Consider the following 23,359-nt stretch of genomic DNA (forward strand, 5'->3'; position numbering starts at 1 on the left):
ATGACAATCACATCATCTACTTGCCTCCACCACATGTAAATACAGGTCTTGGGTTGGCTGGCAAGCACTCCTTGTACTGTTGGGACACTTTGTGATTTTTTTGCTCTGATTATATAGCAGATTCCTAGGGATTACACTCTCTTGCGAGTGAGGAACCATAGCAAACAAGGCCACTTGCCAAAGGTTTCTCAAAAAGTGAAGTAATGGTGGCATAAAGTTAACGGAGTTGCCCTCTTGGGAACCTGTCTCTGGTTAAAAGTCAGCAAGCAAAAAGCTATGCATAAGGGCCAATCTAGAGCTGGTGTTAATTGTGTGGATGTAATTAACGTGCCTCTCTTTTGTTATGTAAATAGTGACAGGGGAGCCAGAGCAGCTGCAGGGTGCTGGGGGAAGTGGAAGGGGGGCCCAACGCTTAACCCTTTCTCTCCTGGCCAAAGTATGAGCAAAAAAATCGCTCCCAATTTGCATTTCTCCCTTGAAAGTGCAAATAGTACTTTCTCAGAGGAGATCTGTAATAAATTCCAAGAAGACATTAACATTGGCACCTGTTAGTTTAGGGTGGGGAACTGTGGCCCCAGGGCTGTGTAGGCCCTCAGCCCAATTTCATGCTTCCCTCAGCCTAATTGCAAAAACTCCTCTGTATGTGATCAGTTCAAATCTTTGGAAAGACGGATCTGTTCCTTCCCTGGCAGCTGGGGGTCAGGGGAGAGAAGGGGTTGGCAAGCAGAAAGAGAAAACAGATGACATCCACTTTTGGCTCTGTCTATCCACAACAGGCTTAGCCCCCAACCCCATTGCATTGACATGTGGCCTCTGACAGATTACCCACAAGGGAATGCAACCCTCCACAAGAACTTGGTGCTAACCTTGTATTACATCCATGGCATCTAAGAGCCAGCATGCTGTAACAGTGTTGGAGTAGGACTGGTGAGACCAGAGACTAAAGCCCAACTCTGCCATGTAACTCACTTGATCACCATGGACCAATCACGATCTCTCTCCTAACCTACCTCACAGAGGTTGTTCTGAGAATAAAATTGTAGTGATGAGAAGAGCCATATTTTATTTATTTATTTATTTATTTATTTATTTATTTATTTATTTATTACATTTCTATACCGCCCAATAGCCGGAGCTCTCTGGGCGGTTCACAAAAATTAAAACCATTCATAATATAAAACAACAGTATAAAACCATAATATAAAATACAATAAAAAAGCTCAACCAGATAAAATGCCATATGGGCAACTCTGAGTTCCTTGAAGTATGGGCTGGATATAATGAATGAATGGAAAGGTGTTTTAGAATCATAGAATCATAGAGGATCATAGAATAGCAGAGTTGGAAGGGGCCTACGAGGCCATCGAGTCCAACCCCCTGCTCAATGCAGGAATCCACCCTAAAGCATCCCTGACAGATGCTTGTCCAGCTGCCTCTTGAATGCCTCTAGTGTGGGAGAACCCACAACCTCCCTAGGTAACTGATTCCATTGTCGTACTGTTCTAACAGTCAGGAAGTTTTTCCTGATGTCCAGCTGGAATCTGGCTTCCTTTAACTTGAGCCCGTTATTCCATGTCCTGCACTCTGGGAGGATCGAGAAGAGATCCTGGCCCTCCTCTGTGTGACAACCTTTTAAGTATTTGAAGACTGCTATCATGTCTCCCCTTCATAGTCTCTCTTCAGTCTCTCTTCATAGGGCTTTGTTTTCAGACCCCTGATCATCCTGGTCGCCCTCCTCTGAACACGCTCTAGCTTGTCTGCATCCTTCTTGAATCGTGGAGCCCAGAACTGGACGCAATACTCTAGATGAGGCCTAACCAGGGCCGAATAGAGAGGAACCAGTACCTCACGTGATTCGGAAGCTATACTTCTATTAATGCAGCCCAAAATAGCATTTGCCTTTCTTGCAGCCATATCGCACTGTTGGCTCATATTCAGCTTGCAGTCTACAACAATTCCAAGATCCTTCTCGTTTGTAGTATTGCTGAGCCAAGTATCCCCCATCTTGTAACTGTGCCTTTGGTTTCTATTTCCTAAATGTAGAACTTGGCATTTATCCCTATTAAATTTCATCCTGTTGTTTTCAGCCCAGCACTCCAGCCTATCAAGATCACTTTGTACAAGATCACTGTACAATTTAGATATCTCCCAAATCGTACAGTGATGAAGCCTGGGGAATTCCAGGACAATTCTCTTAGGAATAGGGATTTCCCATCATCTATCACCATGGACTGTGCTAGCTATGGATGCTGAGAGTTGAAGTCCATCAACATCGGAAGGATCACACATTCCTCACCACTGTCTAGCCATAACCAAAGGTATATGTGCACTTCCTGTTTACACATAGGAAAAAACACTGCCTTAAAGTTATTGGATTGTAATGGTTGATTAAATAGATCCTGGAACTCAAATTATCTAGAGCGGGGTAATTAAAGTTACTTAAATGATACATCAGAAGACATTGCCCAGGTTCCTGGAATGCATGGAGTCTATGCTGAAGTCCTACAGGGAGAGGAGTGTATATAAATAATTGTGTCATCTTGTTTATTATTAGATGTTGCAGAGCAGGCTTGCTTGGGAAATAATTTGACCTTCTTTCTTCCATGCTTGTTGGATTATAGAAGTATGGAGTAGGCCAGCCTTTCCCAACCCAAACCCCTGGAGATGCATTGGACTACAAGGGCCTTGCTAGACCTACCTGATAATCTGGTGGGGAGTCGGGGCGAGGCCACACTACAGCTAGCGTGGGCCGTCGCCCTTTTCTACACGTAACACACGACGGGGTAAGGGAAAGCCCCGTCGCGTCCTCCATTTTTTTTAATTAAAGGGCCATGTGCGCAGGAGCGCACCAACGGATAAGTAAGTTTTTTTTTTAAAAAATAAAAGGTTCCCCACTCCCCCTGCCCCTGATTTCCCCCCACAATGTCTGATGCCCCTCTGCCCGCTCGCCCGTCCTCCTCCCACTCGCCATGTCCGCCCCTGCTCGCTCGCCCGTTCCCGCTCACCATGTCCGCCCCCCGCTTGCTCACCCATCCCCGCTCGCCATGTCCGCCCCTGCTCGCTCGCCCGTCCCCGCTCACCAAGACCGCCCCCACTCGCTCGCCCATCTCTGCTCGCCATGTCCGCCCCCCACTTGCTCGCCCGTCCCCGCTCGCCATTTCCGCCCCCCGCTCGCTCGCCCATCCCCACTCGCCATGTCCGCCCCCGCTCGCTCGCCTGTCACTGATCTCTTTGCCGTGGCCCCGTTCTCCTTCCCCCCATCCGCCATGTCTGATGCCCCCCCTGCCCGCTCACCAGCCCACTCGCCATGCCCACCCGATCACCTGCCTGCCATGCCCGATGCCCCTTCCACACACACCCATCCGTGATCTCCCCACCCTGGCTCTGCTCTCCCCCTCCATCTCTCCTGCCGGGTCCACTCTTTCCCCCGGCCCCCATCCCCCCCCCCATGATTTCCCCCCTGGCCCGATGGGCACAGCGCTCCTATGGAGAGCGGTGCCCAGCACGGCTTCTCCTGGCTACTTGTGAGTAAGTGAGCAACCGGGAAAAGCCACGGAAGTAGCTAGACCTTCTGCAGCCCCGGGCTCAGCTGGGTCTGCGGAAAAGCTGGGCCATAAGTGGATCCAGTGATCCTGGGTCAAGGGAGGATTTAGCCTGGCCTGACCCCAGGATCCCCTGTGCGTCGACTGCATGCACAGCAGGGAGCCCGGGCCTCACACCGGGCTAAGTCCTCGTCTAGCAACGGCCCAAGTCTCATCATCCCAGCCAGTATGTACACATTCTTCTCCCATTATTTAAAGTATATTTGTGTGCATTTCTCAAAAGCACGCATGCTTTTACGTGCATTTTCAAATGTATGCATGATGTCAAACACATTTTTTTTTGGTCCACAAATCACGTTGCAAAGTCAGAAATGTACAGACTTCAACACAGGTTCAAGCCCGTGTTCGGTCCTGAAGGTGTGAACTGGATAAAAACTGAATAAAAAAACCTGAAACAAAATTCTCATACATCCCTACCCTCCCTGTTCTGGAGCAGAGTGGTAAAATGTACATGGAAGCCTCTTTCTCTGCACAGATTATCTATGCTGGGCCAGGGGAAGGCAGATGTACTCAGGCTCTGACATCTAGCTGTATGCCAGTGCAGTCACAGTTCCAAGTTATACAAACACACACACACACACACACACACACGCCTATTCGCTACCGGACCAGGTTTAAGGTTCTTGTACGAGTGTAGAAAGCTCTAAACAACTTGGGACCAGGATACCTTAGAGAGTGCCTTCTCCCCTACCAACCTGCCCGGTCACTGAGGTCATCCGAGGGCATGCTCCTGGTGGTCTCACATAGACCCATCCTCCGATTGGAGTCCACCTGGGGAAGAGCCTTCAGCGTGGTAGCCCTCCTCCTATGGAATTCCCTGCCTCTTGAGGTCAGGCAGGCTGCAACTTTGTATTCCTTTCAGCGCCTCCTAAAAACATCATTATTCCAGGAAGCCTTTCCTTAATGACCAGCCACGGTTCACTATACATTTTGCTTCTTTTAAAATCTATTTTAAAGTGTTTTATTCTGTTTTTATTTTATTTTATCTTGTACACTGCTCTGGAATTTTGAATGGGGAGCGGTATATAAATATTGCAAATAAAATAATAAATAAAATAAATATATATGCAAGCAAGGATCAGGTAGCATGTCTTACTCGGTATGAAGTTTCCTTGTATGTAAATAGCAATTAATGAAATATATGTTGCAGCATGTGGTCTGGGATGCCAGTCACTGGACAGGATGGATTTCTTGTGTTGATGTGCTCCTATCACAAGCACTCATTTATCTGTTCATCCTGTAGTGTCATATATGACAACAGTCCCTTTCCTGAAGATCGTATATATGTCAAACAGGCCAGCTTCATTGTAAGACAATATTTAAAATATCCACTTTCAGAAACCTGAGGAGGAATATTTCCATCTCCCAAGACTTCCTGCCACTGGCGTCAAGGTAGCCATGTTTCTGCAAACAAAGATGAGGGTGAACAGCTCTCTAAGCTGTTGCACTGGAGTTTATTAACATATTTGACACACTGGCTAGGTTCACGCAACATAACAAGCCAAAGTATGGGTTGAGTGTGGGTTATTGTTGAATCATGGCTTGCTGTTTTGTGTGAACCCAGCCATGCTGACAAACCAAAGAGAATCCATGGTTTGTTGTTGGGTTATGAACTGTGGGTTGTCTTTGTAAACAAACCATGATTTGTTAGCACAGCTGGGTTCATATAACACAACAACGAACAGTTCAATGAGAACCCACATTTAACCCATACTCAATCAGTACTGTGGCTTGATGTTTCCTATGTGGACCATGGGTTTAGATACAGAGGGCATGCTACACCTGAGACTCACCAATGACACTTGAGCATGTCACATCACTGTGGTCTTTTGAGTTCAGTTCATTGCATCATTTTACTGTAACTCTGCTATCATGTCATTCTGGTTTGATCTCCACTTTACATCTCTCTTTCTCTCTCTTTGTTTGTGTTAGAACATGTTTTATATCTATACCACCATCTTTTCTGCCTCTGTATCTGATGAAGCAGGCACTTGCTACAATAAATCAGTGTCTTAGGCCGTTTAAGGTGTCTTAGGCCATTGCTAGACCAGGCGTTAGCACCATCCAGATGACGCACAGGGGATTCCGGGGTCAGGCTGGGCTAAAGCCTCCCTTAAGCTGGCATAAGCGGATTTGCTTATGGCCCGGTTTTTCCGCAGCCCCGGCCTGAGGCCGGGGCTGCGGAAGGTCTAGCAGGGTCCATGGCTTTTTCCGTCTGCTCGCTTACTTGCAAGTAACCGTGGGAAGCCATGGACTGGGCACAACGCTCATAGGAGCGCTGTGCCCATTGGGCTGGGGGGATCATGGGGGGGGGAGATAGGGGCTGGGGGGAAGGCCGGACCCGGCAGGAGAGGGGGGGGGGAGAAGGACGGGCACGGGCATGGCGGACGGGGGATGGGGACGAGGGAAGAAGGACAGGTATGGCGGACAGGGGATGGGGGGCATCGGGCATCGGGCATGGCGGACGGGGGATGGGAGGAGAAGAGTGGGCATCGGGGATGGTGGACGGGGCGGGGGGAGAAGAGCGGGCATTGGGCATCGGGGACAGGGGGCGGGGGGAGAAGAGCAGGCATTGGGCATCGGGGGCGGGGGGAGAAGAGTGGGCATCGGGCATGGTGGACGGGGGATGGGGGAGAAGAGCGGGCATCGGGGATGGTGGACGGAGGGCGGGGGGAGAAGAGTGGGCATCGGGGATGGCGGTTGGGGGAAGGATGGGGGACAAGGCATCGGGCATGGGGGGAAGATGGGCGAGTGAGCGGGCATGGGGGGCATCAGGAATTGCGGGGGGATCAGAGGCAGGGGGAGCGGGGGGGGGCTTTATTTTTTTTTTTAAAAAAAATCACTTACCTGCTCCGGCAGTGCGCTCCTGCACACATGGCCCTTTAAGATCTAAAGAAAATGGCGGGTGTGACGGGGCTTCCCCTTGCCTCATCGCGTCTTACGTGTGGGAAAGGGTGATGGCGCACTCTAGTTGCAGCGCGCCGTTGCCCCGACTCCCGGCCGGATTATCCGGCAGGTCTAGCAAGGCCCTTATTTTCTAACAGCAGCACTTGGAGCTTTTGTACATAAACAGTGGCAAGGACTGATCAATGTATTGTTTAGAAAAGTTTATTTCATCTGTTACTTTTCCCATGTCCATGATATGCTCTGCTGGCTTAAACCAACCAACCAACCAACCAACAAGTTATAAAAGGTGATATAACTATTTAAATTCCCTTCAAACATAGGGTGACCGTATGAAAAAGAGGGCAGGGCTCCTGTATCTTTAACAGTTGTATAGAAAAGGGAATTTCAGCAGGTGTTATTTGTATATATGGAGAACCTGGTGAAATTCCCTCATCATCACAACAGTTAAAGCTGCAGGAGCTATACTAGAGTGACCAGATCTAAAAGAGGGCAGGGCCCCTGCAGCTTTAACTGTTGTGATGAAGAGGAAATTTTACCAGGTTCTTCATTTATACAAATGACCCCTGCTGAATGTAAGCCTATGTGGCAGGGTCTTGCTATTTACTGTTTTACTCTGTACAGCACCATGTACATTGATGGTGCTATATAAATAAATAATAATAATAATAATAATAATAAATTCCCCTTTCAATACAACTGTTAAAGATACAGGAGCCCTGTCCTCCTTTTCATATGGTCACCCTATTCAAGCATCTCATTCAGTCTTCCCCAACCTCATGCCCTCTATATGTTTTTGGATGAAAACTTTTAGTATTTCTCATCATTGATCATGGTAGTTGAGGCTGATGGGAATTGAAGTCCAAAACATCTGGAGGGCATCAAGTTGGTCTTCCAAGTTGATTGGTTGGTAGCCAACATCTTACAGTTAAGACAAGAAAGCATGTGATGGTTTCTTCCTACTATTACTGCTATATATTTTCCAAATTGCCAAAGGTCTGTGTGGAAGAAGGGGCTCAATGTGACAAGGATCCCTGGGAGAGGTGAGGTGCACCTCTGCATTTTATTTGTTAGTTTGTTCATTCCTTCCTTTATCCATCCATTCAAGTATTTATATTCCATTTTTCAAGGTAAACACCTTCAGACAGTGGCTTCCATTATAGCTAATGTAATATTAGAGAGAAATGTATGAAAGTCTTTCCACTTGATAAGGTCCCTGAGCTTTACCAATCATTAGCATGTGTGGTAGAACCATATCAGAACATATTTTTATTAATACAGATGACCATGCAACACTGTTGTAGAAAACCTTTCCACTGGACAAATTGGCTATCTATCTATCTATCTATCTATCTATCTATCTATCTATCTATCTATTAGGGGTGTGCACGGACCCCCCGCTCCGCTTCACTTGCAGATCCGCCATTTTTCGGATCGGGCCGCTCCGCCCCGCCCCCGCTCCGCCCACTTCCGCTCCGCTCCGCCCGGAGCTCCGGATCCAGATCCGGAGCTCCGTTTCCCCCCCCCCATAGGCTTGCATTGAAAGCTAAAAAATTATACAACTTTTTTTCTGTTCAAGTTAGAAACCTCATGTTTGGCACCATGACACCTCATGGGGATATACACACGCATGCCAAGTTTCAAAGCAATCCCATCATCCCCTGATTTTTGGCGAATTTTTGAAAATCGGGCACCCCACACACAACATCCCTGCGAGGTGGGCAGGGGAGGAGGGAGGGAAGGCAGGCAGGCATGCAGCTGGCATTTCTGGGGGCATAAGGAAGTGAGCCAAGGATAAGCCAGTAATGCATATAAAATGGAATAAATCAATCAATAAACAAAGGAGGGGTGGAATTAAAAGAAGCAGTGTTGCTCAATAAACAGCAAGAAGAATTTTTTTAAAAAGGCTATATCTGTCTTTTACCAGCAATAGGGGGACGTGCCCGGGGGAGGGGGAAGTAGCTGCCAGTTCAAGACACTGACAGCCACCAACAGCTCTGAGAAGAAGTAAAACGCTCACTTCAACTCATAACAGGCATTGCTCTACCACTGAAAAGTGACCATTCACTTCAACTCATGATAGGCATTGCTCCACCGTTTTACTCTCTTTGGAAGGCTCTATGGCCTTCCAGTGCAGGAGAGAGTGGGGGCACGTCCACGATGAGATGCCCTAGGGGAGCTCATCCCCTTGCACCACATCGATTCAGTTGTTCACCAAGGTTAGGGTGGGGAGCAGTGCTGTGTTTCTATCTCTTATTCTTGGCTTAGTATATGATTTCAGGTTGTGTTTGTGCATTTGGTGGGGCTACTGTGTTAAAAAACACGGGGAAAAGCCCGTTCAGATGAAGAAAGAGAAGTTTCCCAGAATCCCAAGTTACCTGTTTTGCCTATGCCCTCCTCCAACTTTGGGATCATCATGACCGGGAGCTGACTCTGCCCCTCAGCCCTTTGAAAAAGGTATTTTTCCCGCCGATTTTTTAAAAACTTCTAGCCCGCGACCCGTACGATGCAGAAAGTTGAGAGTGGTCTCAAAATGACCCCCATCCACGACTCTCTGTGCACAAGAATTTTCAGAATGATAGCTTAAACCCCCCCCCAGTTATCCCCAATTCTTTCCCTCAATGCAATCCTATGGGCAAAAAGCCGAAAACGCAGTTTGAGCTGCGCAGTTTGAGCCGACCCGATTTTCACAAAAACATTGCACGTGAACCACAGCACGCAGAAAGTTGAGAGTAGTCTCAAAATGACCCCCATCCACGACTCTCTGTGCACAAGAATTTTCAGAACGATAGCTTAACCCCCCCCCCCAGTTATCCCCGATTCTTTCCCTCAATGCAATCCTATGGGCGAAAAGCCGAAACGCAGTTTGAGCCGCGCGGTTGACCCGATTTTCAAAAAAATATAGCACGCGACACGGACAACGCAGAGAGGTGAGAGTGGTCTCAAAATGACCCCCATCCACGACTCTCTGAGCACAAGAATTTCCAGAGCGATAGCTTCAAAAACAACGTAGTTATGCGCGATTATTTGCCGCAATGCAATCCTATGGCGAAATGTTTTCAAGATGGCGACCGGAGCGCTCCGCCTGAACTCGGAGCTCCGAAAAATGGTCACTTCTCTTCGCCTTGCTTCTAGGGGGTCCACGGTCCGCTCCTACTCCGCCTCTGGGTAAGGCGGAGCAGGCCAATCCGCTACTGCTTCTACGCTCCTAATCGGAGCGGAGCACATCCCTACTATCTATCTATCTTCCATCCCATTACACACACTGCTAACAGTATGTACCAGAAATAAATAAGTCACATGGACCATGTAATTGGCCCCGGTTAAAGACATAATCAATAGTCCAATCAACAGCTATTGGGAATGTGAGTGCAGCATATAGTTAAATAATAATTTAAAAACCCTTTAATTTCTAACCATTTAAATCCTTTATAGTCATGAACTTGGAAAAAAGGGAGTTTTTTGAAGCTGATCTATACTTCTTTACTATACTTCAAAACACTTTTATATGTTCACATTGTCAGTCACTGTATAATGGCTGAATTTGCTACTAGTTGATATTAAGATGAGATCACAGGTTGAGCCCATACCCTGATCTTTCCCTCCACTTCTGAAATAGTAACTTTCTGCCAACACAAACAAAACTGATAGAGAAGAAAAATTTCACTCTAAATATTTCTTGATGAGATCACCATGGTGGAGAACAAGTGGCATTTTCCTGTAATAGAGAGAGAGAGAGAGACAGACAGACAGACAGACAGAGAGTATCAGAAGTGCTCTTATGTAGACAGTAGCCCCATTCATTTAATTGTAAGCATGTAAGCCTAGAATCGCAGACAAAACTTCACCTGGAATTAACTTTTATTCAAATTAGTGAGACTTCCAGGTTGTTAAGATGTTGAAGAAAGCTCTGCCACAGTTCTGGGAGTACTTATTTCTTGGGAGTTCTTTCTAAAATTAGTCTAGAAGATATACCAAAAATAGTATTCTTATGGAAATGTTCTTTGTTGAAATTCATACGAAATGAATCTATTATTTATGGATGTCTCCAAAGAGTACTTTAGGTGTACCAAAGGGCTTCCATACACTTGGTGGGATTCCTGATTTAAAAAAAAATATCTTTTGGATTCTGGAGGCTGTCTGGACGTAGTCTTTGCCCCCACATTGGCTGCAAATTGGTGCTGTGTGGTGGTTATAAGATGCAGCCACAGATTCGCAGCCACCACAGAGCAAAGAGATGATGCCGGAGACTTACCTCGACTTTTTTCTTCAGAGCAAGGTCACCATGGCCCTTCTGCCGAGCGTCATTGAGCCGTGGGGTGGTCTGGGTGGATGGTGACAGCTGTTTGGTTGCAGGAAGCTGAAGAGGGAAGGAGGGGTAGGCTTTGGTACCTGGACTGCTTCCAGAAAACCCTGCACTCCTGCCAGCAGATTGTATTATGTGCCGGCATCCCACGGCAGCAAAACGGTGGGATTTAGTGGCAGCATGAGGCCAAAGTGGTATGGACGCAGGCTCCTAGATGCTGATGCCATAGCATAAATTGGGATTGAAACTCTTCTCTAAGGTGGTGCACCATCTGTCATGGTAGGGTTCTGTTCACACCATCCAGAGTCCTCTTGCACATGCGAAAAAAGTTGTAGCGTGTTCTGAGACATGGCTTTACCTTTTTCTCATTCCCATAAGTCTTCTCTGTGTTTGCCAAGGGTGTCAATAGGCAAACACAAAATTCTCTGTCTATTGCAAGGGTGGGCAGAAGGTAAATCTCCAGATGTTTTGGCTTCAGTTTCAAGAAGCCCCAATGGAATGCCTGGAGTTAAAATCCAAAACATTTGGAGATCAACTTTCTGCCCACCCCAGATCTGTTGCTTTCAAAACATTATAGCCATTTTCATGTGTTACTCATACGCACGACAATCATGGGTAAAAAGAGAGGGGACTTTTCCCCGCTGTTCCTGACATCACTTCCCTCACTGGAGCTGCCTCTTGTGCTTCACTGGTCCTGCTCCCTTGCCATCCATATGTGGAGTGCAGACATTTGCAAAGAGATGTCTATCTGTCAGCAACTTGACATATAGATGACAAGGAGCAGGGCTAGAGACGGAAGTGACATTGGGGGTGGGACCCACTTCCTTTTGTATCTGTGATTGCCCTACATGTAAGTAATGCATGAAAAAGGCTTGTGCAGGAGTTGAATGTTGCAAAAACAGCAGGACATATTAGTGAAGGATATTGTGGTTACAGAAAAATCACAGAAAGATCACAGAAAAATTCATATGAACTTTGAAGACATAAAAGCTGAAAAGTTGGGGGACTGGAGATGATTTCTGTTAAAATGGGAATTTGCTGTAAAAACTAACTTGTAAAGATTTGTAAGGTCAAGCAACTCAGTCCAGTCCATGTTTACTCAGAAGTCAATCCCAGAGTTCTATGTGATTGCTCCCTAGTTAGAGCCAATAAAAATGCATCCTTGTTCCTGGTACATTATTTCGAGTCATCTAACTCTAATCTAACACTAATCTAAATCTATTGAGGATCATTCTTACATAATTAAATTAATAGGTGTGCTGAGTGACATTTAATGAGCACTGCTATCTAGGCAAATAATCTTCATTATGTCATTTGTTATTTTGTGGATAATTTGGTAGGATGTGCATGTTCTTGAGTGTCCATACACAGCAGAGATGAGATTCCTTCACTAACAGAATATATACTTACTTTGATTATGTATTTTATGTTCTTGAAGAACAAATAGTTGTGAAGAGATTGACAGAAGATGAAAGAAGGAGATTAGGTAACAGTTGCAGAACTATGATTGTTTGTATATATTATGAAGAAAATATATATATATATATATATATATATATATATATATATATATATATATATATAATGTAATAACAACTGGCAGGAACTGGATAGTATCTGAAGGGGCACTGTGGCCCTGCTGATTCCATTGTGCAAGCAAGACCAACTGTTTGCACAACCGAGATTTGTTTCTGAGAGCAAGCAGAAACGAATGGAAATGCTCAATTCTGCAATGGGTAGGGTGACCATATGAAAAGGAGGACAGGGCTCCTGTATCTTTAACAGTTGTATAGAAAAGGGAATTTCAGCAAGTTGTCATTTGTATGCATGCAGCACCTGGTGAAATTCCCTCTTCATCACAACAGTTAAAGCTGCAGGAGCCCTGCCTGCTTTTATATCTGGTCACTCTAGTTATAACAAGTTTGTCAGTTTGCCATGTGCAAAGGGCTATGGTTTGTTAGCTGGTTACCTGCTTTCAAAGAAAAGAATTGGTGTCCCTGCCTCAAATGGAAGGCCTTTCATAAAAGACCAAGATTAGCACCAGGCGTGCACTGGGAATGGAAATTAAAGTGTCTTGTTGGCATACAATTACTTGTGCCCTGAGGTGGCAGCATCTTCAGTGCATAGCTGCATTGCAAGAATTTCTCCAAGTTTATTTAGTGAGGAATGTCTGTACTTTACATGTCAGAGCCAGGAATGCTCCTATCCCAGTTGATTCCACTCCACCATGGCGTGGTACAGCACTACAGTGACTAAGTGAAAAACGAGTGGGGTACCGCAGGGCTCAGTCCTGGGCCCAGTGCTCTTCAACATTTTTATTAATGATTTGGATGAGGAGGTGCAGGGAACGCTTATCAAGTTTGCAGATGACACTAAATTGGGTGGGATAGCTAATACCCTGGAAGACAGAAACAAACTTCAAAGTGATCTTGATAGGCTGGAGTGCTGGGCTGAAAACAACAGAATGAAATTTAATAGGGATAAATGCCAAGTTCTACATCTAGGAAAAAAGAAACCAAATGCACAGTTACAAGATGGGGGATACTTGGCTCAGCAATACTACAAATGAAAAGGATCTTGGAATTGTTGTAGACCACAAGCTGAATATGAGCCAACAGTATGATGTGGCTGCAAAAAAAGCAAATTCTATTTTGGGCTGCATTAATAGAAGTATAGCTTTCAAATCATGTGAGGTACTGGTTCCCCTTTATCCAGCCCTGGTTAGGCCTTATCTAGAGTATTGTGTCCAGTTCTGGGCAACACACTTCAAGAAAGATGCAGGAAAGCTGGAGCGTGTTCAGAGGAAGGCAACGAGGATGATCAGGGATCTGGAAACAAAGTCCTATGAAGAGAGACTGAAAGAACTGGGCATGTTTAGCCTGGAGAAGAGAAGATTGAGGGGAGACAGGATAGCATTCTTCAAATACTTAAAAGGTTGTCACATAGAGGAGGGCCAGGATCTCTTCTCGATCCTCCCAGAGTGCAGGGCATGGAATAATGGGCTCAAGTTAAAGGAAGCCAGATTCCGGCTGGACATCAAGAAAAACGACCTGACTGTTAGAGCCGTACGACAATGGAACCAGTTACGTATTATTATTATTATTATTATTATTATTATTATTATTATTATTATTATTATTTATTTATTTATTTATATAGCACCATCAATGTACATGGTGCTGTACAGAGTAAAACAGTAAATAGCAATACTAGAGGCATTCAAGAGGCAGCTGGACAGCCATCTGTCAGGTATGCTTTAAGGTGGATTCCTGCATTGAGCAGGGGGTTGGACTCGATGGCCTTGTGGGCCCATTCCAACTCTGCTATTCTATGATTCTGTGACAACCACAAAATCCTGTGGAGGGTCAAGGGAGTGCATCTCTTCTAGGGTGACCATATTTTGGAAACCAAAAAGGAGGACAACATGGTCGCCCCAAGGGGGCATGTCCAGCACCAAGGGGGCGTGCCTACCCGAACATAGCCTTGGTCACATGTCTGATTTTACAGCACACATTTAAGACAAATCTCTTCTACATAACATCTTAATGTTAAAATCACTGAAATAAAGAACAAGTGAGAGATTCAATGTATCTGAAATTAACTTCACTCACTCATACTTTTGTAGGTTTTGCTTTACTTTGAAGCTTTTGCTATACTCTGTGTGTTACATTCTCCTCTTCCCTCAAATCTCTTTTCTGACTGTATCTTCACTCATTGCAAGCTGCTGTTGTTGTTAACAGGGTTTGCTACTGGCCCCAGATCTGTTTCAAATTTGGTATGGCTAAAACTCTACCTAAAAGCTATCATGGTGCCAACTTTCAGCTCTTTACCTTTAAAAATGACAGTTTAAAAATAATAATTTTAAAACCTCATTTTAAAAAAAATTCCTAAAAAATCAATGGATAAACAGATCTCTTTCAAATTCAGTGTGGCTAAAGCTCTACCTAAATCCTATCACAGTACAAAGTTTCATCTCTTTATCTTTAAAAATGATTATTTTAAAAATAATAATTTTAAAACCTAAATTTTTAAAAAATTCCTAAAAAATCAATGGATGAACGGATCTGTTTCAAATTTGGTATGACTAAAGCCCTTCCTAAGAGCTACCATTGTGCCAAGTTTCATGTCTTTATCTTTAAAAAATTACGGAGTTATAAGCATTTTTGTTCATTCCCATTAGAGCTGCTCTTTGGGGGGAAAAAATCCGGATTTCCCCTCCCCCTCCCGGATTTGCCATCAAAACCCCGGACAAATCCGGGCAAATCCGCCAGTGAATTCAACTAGCAATGCACGGGGGAAGGCCTATAAATATTGCCAAAGACTCTTTATATGGGCTAGTAAACCAGGGGCTAGTAAACCTGGGGCCCCATCCAAATGTTTTGGACTATAACTTCCAGAAGCCCCAGCCAACATGGCTAATGAACAGGGATTATGAGAGTTGTAGTCCAAAACTTCTGAAGGGCATGAGGTTGCCAACCCGTGCTATATAAGGTTTCAGTCCTAAATCTACCTATGAAGGAGTAAGCACTATTAATCAGGTGCTGCTTAGGCATGCTCCAAAAGAGGAAATGCATCAGCCCAAGAGAGGACAAAAGTGAATGCAGATGTGCATAAAATGTGCACATGCCCATTTAGGTGGATAGATGCAAATTTAGAAATAATTACTCTAATTTAAATATCTCACCATAATGACTGGGTGACCTGTGTTCCTACTGCTCAGTTTGCTGCCAAGTGCTAAGTGTTGATGGGCTACTTCAAGGCTTCTCCTTGATCTGCCTTCTTGTGGTTCGTTATCTTTCTAAGTTAAACCAGTCCATTAAATAAATAGTTAGACCGCTAACCCTTTTGCAGCATGCGGTTAGTGAGTGTGTTCAAATCATGTTTATGTAGCCATCATGGTTAGGAACGGTTCACACGACACACTAAGTCACGGTTCATTCGACACGCAAAGCCATAACGTTTAACTCAAAACACTTAACCATAATGGTTTAGCATGTTGTTGTCTGAACAGGACCATTATTTTTGCTGTGGCAGGTAACGTGTTTTTTGAATTGTCTCTTGCTTATGCCCCAGCCTGGTGGAGTGAACTCAGTAAAGTACATAACCAAATTTTGCTGTGGCAGGTGGGTGAAGGGCTTGAGTACTGAAGACAATAACAGTTAGATGTTAGTTTTACCAAATTATGCCAAACACCAAATTATGCTCATTTGTGGGGAATGTGGAGTGTGGGAAATAATGAGACAGAGGGGTGAGAGGCAATTTATGGGCTCGGATTCCCCCTCCCTCCCTCCAGTGGTGCCACATGGAGGCTGCAAACGGCCTGCCTCCACACCTCGTCTCCCACCCCCACCCACAATAGCCTCCCGATGCCCAGGCTGTGCCGGGCGTGAAAGTAAGGTATTTTGTTCATCAGAAATCTCTTACACTTTGTCTGTCTTTTCTGTTTTGTGGTTCCTCTTATATTTTCCTTGTTCTATGCAATCTCCACTTCTGTCATTTCTGATTTTATAACCAAACATGCCTCATGCAGAAGCTAGTTATTTATGGATCTGCTGACATAGGCGTATTGCTGTGTGTTGACTGAATGTTGTTTGCTTATGTAAAGATACTCACTTTGGCATCTTTTTTGCTCCAAATACAATATGGATGACTAAGAATTAGGGTTGTTTGTTCTTCTTGGATTGGTATTGTACTCAAAATTGTTTGGTAGCACCTGATAGGTCACACCCAGGTCCTTCATAAACATAACCTGTCTTGTCTGTACAGGATTTGAATTATTTTGTATCTTTCTGCTGTTTCTACTAGGGCTGTATAGCAGGTTTTGTCGTTGAATTTCTTCTTTGGGCCATTACATTTTGAGTTCCAAAATGTAGGATTCTGCAGGATTCATAGGTTATAGACAAGCCTGCTATATAACTTTATGGTTAAATCTTATGCACACTTGCTATAGAGTAAATACTTTTGAAGTCAGTGGAAGTTCCTGTTTCCAAGAAAACATGAAAAAAATATCAGGCTATAAAAGTCTTGTCTAAGGTAATACAAAATAGTTCTGGACATTGAGTGAATATCAATATTTACCAGTAAATGAAGGAAATGAGACTGAAATTGTGTGAGCTGTTGAAAACACATGCAAATTCTGGGAACTTCCCAGTAAATATAGTAGCAAGGCTTATGAAACAAGACTTGATTGGGTCATTCATCAACATGCCTTTGCAAATACCAACACTTAACAGCAAATGGCAGAAATCAGAATAAACGTTAACCATTTGCCAATGGTATTTGGTAGTTCTGGTACGTTTACTGTCAAAAATCAGGATTTTCTGATATTTTCAGCTAGACTCCTAAAATAATATTTATCAGTAAATGGCAACACTTACTGAGGTTTTTAAATCCATCATAATTCACACGCACACATACCTAGGTATATAGATAAAATAATTTTAGATGGTCAGAGCACAGGATAATTCAGTTGTTATATAGCTTTGAGCATCTCTGTATTAAAGAAAAAACCTGCACTCTTACCATTTCTTCTTCTTCTGGCGTCTTTCCACATTGACTACAGCTCCTTTAGATAGTGAACAACAGTGACCACTTGATTTGTAATTGAAAACTTTCCCTCTTGGCAATGCTTCATAAAGTTAAATGAAACAGCACCATATATAGTAGTGGCCCGTGATATCCAGCAATAATTTTAAATAGTGCATTATCTCTGATCTTTTTAAAAGCGAGAAGGTGGGAAGGTGTGGGAGACATCCTTCATGTAAAGGACCTGCAAACTTCCGTGAATGGCCAATCATGAGCATGCAATAAATCACTCATATAAAGAAGCTCTTTAAGAACCTGCATGGCAAAGAATTGTCTCAGAGTTCCCCAAGTTGACCCTTTCTTTGTTGGTGTTGAGTGGGGTCTCCCCTGTGAAAGTCATCCTTTTTCTGGCAGTTTGGCTTGACTGGTAAGACCTCCTAAAGATTAAGGGAATAAATCATCTCCATCAAGACGACCAATTCTCTCCATCAACTCCAAGATTCTCAATAAGCTAGAAAGGGTGACCTGCTCCCTGGAGGGGGATTTCCTGGTTCTGCAAGATCCAGATGACTGAGATTCAGGGGGCATTAACCTTCCCAGGGCTTCTCCATGACCACTCTGCTGTGGAATCCTATGAATATTTTTCTGCCAATCTCAGGTAAATATTCCCTATGTTTGCAGCTTCAGGGTCTGCACGATTAATAGGTTAAAGACAAGATTGTTATATGACTTTAAGGTTAAACCCTATACACACTAGCATTAGAGTAAATACTGTTGAATTCAGTGGAAGTTCCTATATCACCTACAACCGATTTCGTTATCAACAAGGTTCATGGATTGCAATGGAACCCATTTCTAAGGCCTTAGCTAGACCTAAGGTTTATCCCGGGATCGTCCTGGGGTCACCCCTGTTCATGTAAATGACACACAGGATATCCCGGGAGCAGGCAGGGACAACCCCGGGATAAACCCTAGGTCTAGCTAAGGCCCAAGTAAGTTCTAAAGTCTACAGCAAACTGAACTTACAAGATCATCTACTATCTAAATAAATGTTCAGAATATTGTTTGTCAACAAGAATAGATGATCCTTGTTGGATTAGACCAGTGCCAGGCATCCTGGTGTTCTCCAGATGTTTTGGACTACAACTCCCAGAATCCTTGAGCATTGGCCATGCAGGTTGTGGCTTCTGGCAGTTGTAATCCAAAACATCTGGAGGGTACCAGGTTGTCTATCCCAGGATTAGACCAAGGGTCCTCCTAGTCTGGTATTCAGTTTCCCTTTATTTCTGATGTTCAGGAGGTGAGTACTGTTGCTTACATGGTCAAAATTGCACCACACATGTACAAGAGGGAATTATTAGCAGGCTTGGTGGAATCGGATGTTTGTAGAAGTATGCAAAAATGTTTAGGAGGTGAGAAACACACCCTGGGTACAGGGGAACACCAACAATAGTACTATGAGGCATACTGACTGTTGGGGGCGGGATGGGATGGGATGGGATGGAAAAACAGGGAGGAAAAGGAATGGAATAGACTGGCTAGAATACTGAACAGGGAATCCTCTACACTGTAACATTTTGTTGCAGTCCCCACTTGTAATAAGTTGATGTTCCATTCCATATGCCATTGCTTTGCAGTGGGAATTTCCCCAGTAACCCTTTATATTCAGAGCACATCTATAACCTGAAGGAATGGGAGAGGGATTTTGATGTTGGACTAGGGATGGGTGGAGGGTGGCGGCAGCAGCAGTGGGGGCTGTGAGCGTATGAATTCATTAAAATTCCACAATGTGTTGCAGGGTAAATGCGTGGGCCTAAATATGTAGGGCTTTTGACAGGTAAATACTCGAATCCTGGATGCAAGATCAAACAGGTTTTTACCTGCCTTTCAGTCAAAGAAACTCGTCAAGTACTTAACACCCACCCAAGAAAGCACTCACATCTACCTGAGCCTACTGCAAGCTGATCTGCACAAATGCAGAGATAGAGGGGTGTGTGTTTGAGAGAAATGGATTGAGAGAGAGAGAGAGAGAGAGAGAGAGAGAGAGAGAGAGAGAGAGGGAGAGAGGGAGGAATGGGGGTGGGACAAACAGCTTGGATGTTCACACACGCGTATGTGTGTGAGTGTTTATATTTTTAAAACGAATGTTGGGTTAAGGTTTTTGTTTTTTCAATTAGACATACTTCATCATCTTGACATTCTCTTTCAGCACCGTTTAGATGTCTCTCAACCCCACCCATTTTCATTGCAGGTTTCAAAAGATTATCGCCTACAACACTCCATGTTCTTTGCCTGTTTTACAAATTCAACCCGTCGCCAAACATTACGGAGATGGTAGCAAGCCCTGTGAAACACATCAAGAGACATTCTAAGGCAAATGCTCTCTGCACAAATTCTCTGAGCTCACATCCCACAGAAGTAAACACACCCTTTAGTCAGGCTTAATGTAAGCGTCGTGGCCTCTGCCAATGTAGGGGAGAGGTTTTTTTACTATCATTTCTCCCATGTTTTGAGTAGCCCCCTCTCCTATCAGCATGTCATTTAGTTAGCAGTTTTGGGACATATATAACTGACCCAATAATAACAGTATGATCAAACATCTCAAGTGTTAGTTGATTATCTGATCATCCTTCTTTCTGTCATTATACCAAATGGTAATGTAACAATAATAATCAAATTAGAGGAATTAGCTGCATGAATAGTTTACTTAGCCCATTTTTTAATTGTGGAAACTAGCCAGAGTACTGAGGGGAAAAAATCCTCAGTCTTTCCACTTTGCCAGGAGATGGGTCACATATCATCAGTGTGGTGCAGTGGCTAGAGTGTTGGACTGGGAGTCGGGAGATCCGATAATCAACTAACACTTGAGATGTTTGATCATACTGTTATTACTGGGTAAGGTATATGTATCCAAAAACTGCTAACTAGATGGCATGCTAATAGGAGAGGGGACTACTCTAAACGTGGGAGAAATGGTTGCAAAAAACTCTCCCCTACATTGGCAGAGGCCAGAATGCTTATGTTAAGCCTGTCCAAAGAGTTCTAGTCCCCACTTGGTCATGGAAGCTCTCTGGGTGACTTTGGGCCTGTCAAAGACTCTCAGCCCAACCTACCTCACAGGGTTGTTGTTGTGAGGATAAAATGGGGGGGAGGAGGAGGAGGAGGAGGATTGTGTATGCTGCCTTGAGTTCCTTGGAGGAAAAAAGGTGGGATAGAAATAAACAAATAAATAAATAAATGTAGTTAAACATGCTCACAGAAAGTTTAGTGGCCTAACCATGGCTTAGTGTGTTGTCTGAACAGGCCTATGGATGGATAAGGCAATTTTTACTTTGGATTAACTGGTGGGTGCTGCAGATGAGTTTCTGTCATTCTCCATGTCTATAAATGCTTATGATTGGTGAATTAATACAATGTACAGTGTCTTAAGCAGGAATGAAATAGGGATGTGTATTGTTCCATTCTGCCTAATCCGTGGATTGCCACCTTGGCATCTGTATCTGATGCATCTATGGGTCTCAGGTTATATCTTATTCAGCAAAAACTTTTATTTTATGTCTATAGGACACCACAATATCTCTTTAATAAGTGTTTGTCTAAGTTGGCTAACTGTTGCAAGTGTAACACAGCTAAAGCATATGTTCTGGCAATGCCCAGGAGTTACCCCTTTTTGGAAGGTCATTATCTGGTTAAATTTTGTATTGGAACACTCTTTAATATTTATTGCTGTATATGCTCTTTTAGATTATATACCTGCTTCCTGGAAGTTAATGCATGGTCAACATAAATGGATTTTCCTCACTGTTTTGACAGCTAAAAGATTGATATTATAACTTTGCAAGGATAAACACTCACCTCTTATAATGCAATGGATTTAAGACTATTGCAATGATTTCAACATTTAAATGAGTAGTATATAGACACTACCTTTGAATGAATACTTATTTAGATATTTTTTTGCTTCTGTTGAAATTTATGTTTAGTTCTTAGAAACTTGTATCACATAAGAATATAGATACAGATATCGATATACATTTCATATGCATGCATTGAAATTGATTTATCCAAAACTACATAACCTTTCTTTCTTTCTTTCTTTCTTTCTTTCCTTTTCTTTTGTTGAAATTTTACAATAAAAATAAGTTAAAAAGAAGAAGAAAGGAACAGGAGAACTTGTGAGAATTTGTGCTCTCCATCAGCCACTAAATAATAAAGCAGCTTACATGGCAGCTTACCAGGTTGAGAGAACACATGAAGCTGGGGAGGAGGGGTGATTTCTGTAAAATGTTCTCTGTAGTGCCAAAACAATTGAACCTCTTGCCATGAAACTCAGTAAGCAAAAAATAAAGCCACAATGTTGTGAGGCTCTGGTCGGTTTGAGGTGTCTACCTGAAGTGATGCATGCAAACCTAATTATCCCTGCAAAACAAATCTGACTAATTTGAGAGCTGGTGTTAAAAATAAAAGCTCACCATTTTTAGACTGTGGAATCTTTTATTGACAAGGTTTATTCTGTGCTGGATATCATTGGCCTTCTTGTGCTTGTATAAGGTGACCAACTGTCAGAATTTCCCCGGATTTGTCCTGGTTTTTGTTCTTTCCATGGTGTCAGGGGGGATTTTCTATAATTTTCAATAATGTCCTGGAATGACACACCTTCCCCTTTAAGGCTGCCATTAGCATGGCAGGAGGGAGTGACATGCTTTCTTGAGGCACATCATCCCCCCACCCCGAGCTCCAATTGAGGTCTTAAAGGGGAAAGTGGGTCATTCGTGGACATTATAGAAAAGGCCCCAATTGGAGTGGATGGTGGTGGTGCAGAATGAAATCCTTTCCCCTCCTCCACTCCAATCGGGTTCTTTAACGTGGCGGGGGAATAACGTACTTTCTGCAGGACTCACAAAGCTGCTTCCCCACACACACACTAGGTGTCCTCTTTTTTGGTTTCCCAAATATGGTCACCCTATGCTTGTAACACACTTGTCCAAACCACATACCAGTATTTTTTCCAATGGTCCAGGGAGGTGAACCATCTGCATGCTCCATTGCCCCATTAATAAGTCCATGCAGACCAACAATATCAGTTACCACAGAAAGTACAGCATCATGTACAGCACCATGTACACTGATGGTGCTATATAAATAATAATAATAATAATAATAATAATAATAATAATAATAATAATAATAATAGAAGGTGAGGAGATATGCAGTGGCGAGATCTACACCTTGTGTCAAAGCATTACGAATGTGGAATAAAAAGCAGGATATGTAACACTATGAAACTGGTATATGGAATATGGATTGTGCCCCAGCAGTTATCAGTGGACTTCAATATTGCTATAAAGCAGTCATGTCGATCTGGCTGGTGTTAATTTGGTAGTCTAAGGCCTTAGCTAGACCTAAGGATTATCCCAGGCAAATGGAGGGGTTGTCCCTGCCTGGTCCCAGTATCCCCTGTGTGTCATTTGGATGCACAGGAATGATCCTGGGATGATCCCGGGATATAGGCCTGGTCTAGCTATGGCCTAAGCTGCATTTGGTTCTGCACCTTTCAACAAAGCCTGACCAGTGTCAAAATTCAAACTCAGACTACCAAGAAGAGATTAGAGCAGAAAAAGAGGTGTAATCAGGGAGCCTGCCTTGATGAAGAGTTTACCCCAGAGTGGATTCAGAGTGACAGCAGGTCATATATATCCTTAAATAAATAAATAAATATATATATAATGCAGCCGCCATCCCAAAGCCATCCAGGGGCAAACCCCCTAAACTCCGCTTTTAAAAAGTCAGGCAATTACCCCGACTTTTTTTAGTAGAGGCATGCCACAGATGATGGCGCCCCCTGATTGGTCGCCATCATCTAGAGGAGGGCCAGTTTGGGTGCTAAGCATCCCTCTCTTCTTCCCCCTCCAGCTGCCCCATTGCTCCCCCCACCATTTTTTATTTTTATTTTTTTTTAATCTGTAGATACAAAGGTTCACATCTACAGATTAAAAAATAAAAAAGCCATGGTGGTGGTGGT

The sequence above is a fragment of the Elgaria multicarinata genome, chromosome 7 (assembly GCF_023053635.1).
Source record: "Elgaria multicarinata webbii isolate HBS135686 ecotype San Diego chromosome 7, rElgMul1.1.pri, whole genome shotgun sequence".
Classification (NCBI taxonomy): Eukaryota; Metazoa; Chordata; class Lepidosauria; order Squamata; family Anguidae; genus Elgaria; species Elgaria multicarinata.